The following is a 4,284-nucleotide window of genomic DNA, read 5'->3' on the forward strand; positions in this document are numbered from 1 at the left end:
TCATTCCTTGGAAAGAGAAGTGCTACCTCCATTATGAATATAGAGAGTATAGTAAACAAGAGTGACTAAATCAAATTATTCAAGTAGCTATTTATATCTATCTTTTAGGGTTAATTTAGTAAGGTTCGGGTTTAAGGTTAACCAATGGTTAAATTATATCTATCTTTTAGGGTTAATTTAGTTAGAATTAACCAAGGGTTAAATTATGGGTTAGGGTGAGATCTACGAGTTAGGATTGAGAGAGAGAGAGAGAGAGAGAGAGAGAGAGAGAGAGAGAGTGGTGTGGCCTGAGTTTTTTTTATAGCTACTAAAGGTGTAATTTTATGGTATATTGAATTAAAAAATCCGCGGTTGCTTTTTTTTCATAGGTGAGTGGGTGTGTGTGGTTGAGAGAGACAGAGAGTGGGGGTGTGTCTTGTTCATAGCCATGTGCTAACGTAAATCATCCAAAAGGCATAATTTTATAGTGTATTAAATGAGAGGATCCACATGTGTGTGTGGGTGTGTGTGTGTGTGTGTGAGAGAGAGAGAGAGAGAGAGAGAGAGAGAGATGTGTGTGTGTGTGTGTGAGAGAGAGAGAGAGAGAGAGAGAGATAGAGAAAGATGTGTGTGTGTGTGTGTGTGTGTGTGTGTGTGTGTGTGTGAGAGAGAGAGAGAGAGAGAGACCATCCTATGTGGGTTTTCTTTTGTGGAAGAAGGCAAATGATTGGAGATTTTTTTTTGGCAATAGTCTTGATGAAGGGTTTTGATGGTCTCTTAACTTTGCACCAAACTCCCATCTAGATTTGACGTTGTGAGTAGACATTTGCAAAAATTTTGACCTTTTCCAATGCTTTCTAGTGTTACAATACTAATTGAGTTAACACTTTTCAATTGTTGTAAAAGAATATAGTCTTTGTGTTACAAAGCATACATGAAAAGTGGCATGATTTGAACAGGTAGCAGAGCAACAGGATATGTTCTCTTGCGGATGGAGAACGCTTTATACAAGGGACTAAAAAGAAAGAAATTCAGACCGGAGTATCAACCAGAGCAGGAGCTCAAAAGAGAGCCTCAGCTGCTACAACATGAGCCTGAGAGAAAGAGCTCGAGAGAGTGTTTGAATCTGAGGTATAGGACCCTGAGGCCCAGCCACAGCATGAACCACAACCACAGCCCCAGAGAGAGCTGTAGCCCTAGCCACAGGTTGGACAACAGCCACGATAGAGGCAGGAGCCACACGAGCCATAGCAAGAGCACATAAAGGCACTCTTTTACTTCTCCATATAGAAAGCAAATATGAAATACCCCTTACTTTCAACAAGAGGTCCAAGCTCCTCTAATACCCCTTACTTTCAACAAGAGGTCCAATCTCTTCTAGTACATTTGTAAGCTCTGTGTCACCAATAATCTGTCCATGGGTACCTTCCTTCCCTCAAGCATTCAACCCTATTTATTTGGTTATACACATTTGAACTTTCCTTGGACCGATTCCCTTGTCATATCTAACAACCTTGTCAACCATGGCCTTGATTTATCAAGAAGATGCTTTGAGGTGTCGATTTGCACTGCGTGCATGTGTTGGACCGACATGTATCATCAAGCATGTAGGTGTCTCATCGGTAGTAGGCATGACGTAATAAACATAACATCAACAAGTTGCAATGTAAGGGTGACCATTATGCAAAGAGACATGAACTCACTCAAAATAGTTAGATACAAATATGACAAGCTCTTACACCCTGTCGATATAATAGACAGAAAAGTGAAAGGCATTTGGTTGTTTCCCCTGCAAGAAAGCCTAAAGATGAAGTAATAACAGAGGTAACACACGAGAGAGATACTAGGTTGCATGCTTAGGTTGAAGAGCAAGAAAGAACATGGTGAAAGAAGCCAAGAAAGAGAAGCATTGAAAGTTGCAATGCTCAATGTGCTGCAAATCAGGTTGCTATAAGGAGCAAGTTGCATGAACTTGGTTCTCCATTTGATGTTAAAATAGATGATGCACTTGGAATTTTATTCTTAGATTTAAAAGAGATAACATCCAAGATTTCAAAATGGTGCATGTGAAAGCTACTGACAAAATTATCCTTACATGTATGAGGTAATAATCTTTTGCTCTTCTTAGTGGTGATTTCACAAACGAATTATTTATGATTGAGAACTTTCTAATCTTGCTATTCTTACTTTTCTAGGTTGTTGAGGTCCAAGATTATGGAGGATTACCAAATGTTTGTTTTTATCTTAGGTCCTATATCTCCTTTGTTAATCTCCGACATAAAATGTAAATATCCCAACTACTTGCTGTCAATGCCCACCATTCAATGCAACTGGGATGGCAACCCAGTATATCACTAATGACAAAGGAAACCTCCAAAGTGTATAAAAAATGACAGAGTGTAGAGTGTAGAAATATTAATTGCAGGAATGTAAAAATTGATGATAATTTTGAAGAAGTTGATGATGAGCTCAAACACTTTCACATCACTTGATCAACTTGCCTCAGCCTTTATTGCCTTTGTACTTGGTCACCATGACTATTCAGACCCCAACATTCAAGTAACTATTAGAGGTGTCAAAGAGAAGGAATGAACAAGTATATTTAAGGATCTTATTACACTAAGCCTATTTGGTTACAAAAGTGATGAATAAGTATTGAATTTTTATATCCAATGTATAAAATCATTTTTGGTGTGATTATTGGCCTTCTATAGATAATTCTCTTTGGTGCTAGTGGTGTAGGCACTCCAGCATCATCTTCCTACACCCCGACATTATCTTCTCATGGCTCTTGCTATATAAGTTTCTAATTAGATCTAAACATATGTCGTGTAAGTGTTATATGACCCTCGTAGGGAGCATCATCCTCCGAAGTGGATGAATTACAGCCATGCATTGCATCATTAGCTGGCAAAGAAGGTTTGTGACACTCAAGCTCCCCTTCGGAATGGTTACAATACCCTTAGTGGATACGGGCGCCCCAAACCTATCAACATCCCAAGCGGTCCTCCACTTATGAGCCATGTCATGAGAATATATTTTAAGTCCTCTAGAAAAATATTATTTATCCCCTCTTGAGTAATTTGGGGACGCCTAGATTACTCTTACGTCATGCCGGCTAGGTTAATATCGTGGATGACACCACTATAAATATTAATACGTGTGGTATATGACGTATGTTTGAGGCCACCTATGATTATTTCAGTTAGGTTTGTATGGCAGGGTGATTCCTGGGGTACTTACGCCTGGTAGTCATGAGTTGGTGATGATTTGTGCCTATTTAATATTTGTGGGATTAATTTAATAATTAATTGGGCTTATATTTTCAGGTGATGAAGACTATGGGAATTGAAGAGTTTACTTTGGAAGAAATGGATCAAGAAAAGACATAGAGAAGGGAGCCTTAAGGCATTCATCCTGCATTCTTCTAAGGTTGAGGGTGGGAGATTAGCCAGAAAAATCCAAGTTTCAACCTTTATGGGGGCCAGGAGGCTCTTGTTGATGATAAGAGTCCATAGCCAATGGTTGACGCTTGCAAACTTGACCTCTACCTGTCTAAGAGGGAGAAAAGGGTAAATCCTGAAAACTTTAGAGATCGTCTCCAAGATGCAAGATTCATTTAGGGTGGTGCACATATCCATCTGAAAGTCCCAAAACCGCTTCCAGGGCAGCTAGATCCCTGTTGAAAATGCTACAGGTTGTGGGAATGATCAATGTAGAGGGAGTGGACATGAATGCTGGGTTGAGACCATAGAGCTTCTTTAGAAAATTGGATAGAGTCAACACCATTTGGCGCAAAGGAGGTGAGATCTGAGTGATGTGATTTGGGTAAGTAAATCGAAAATGGCAAAATTTCCATCTTCTTTGTTTTGTCTACAGTAGCCAATATATTAATCCAATCATTAAATGATAGGATTTGAAGTAGAGAACCTGACGGGAAGGTTTCTGGGTCGGTCGACAAGAGAATCTTCCTGCAGGTTGCTTCATCTTTAAAACAGGCTAGAACATGTTGACATGCCCTTAACGGGAGGCGTTTGCTTGGGATCTCGGCCCCATGAAATAAGGGTAAAATCTATAATTAACATAGTCAAGAGTCAGGTATGAGAAAGGTAACAAGGTAGTTATGAATTCCTTCAACCAGTTAGCTAAAAGAATAAGGACTCTGAGTCATAACCCCGGCTAGAGGTTAGTACTCCCAACCTTATCACCTATCAGCAACCAAGTGTATAAAGACAGTGAGGGAGTAGTTGCTGACTGGCACAAAAGGAATCAAGACTAGTAGGCCAGCTTTGGCCTAAGGTCAAC

This window comes from Cibotium barometz, chromosome 11, assembly GCF_041138505.1.
Source record: "Cibotium barometz isolate CiBa-2024 chromosome 11, ASM4113850v1, whole genome shotgun sequence".
Lineage (NCBI taxonomy): Eukaryota > Viridiplantae > Streptophyta > Polypodiopsida > Cyatheales > Cibotiaceae > Cibotium > Cibotium barometz.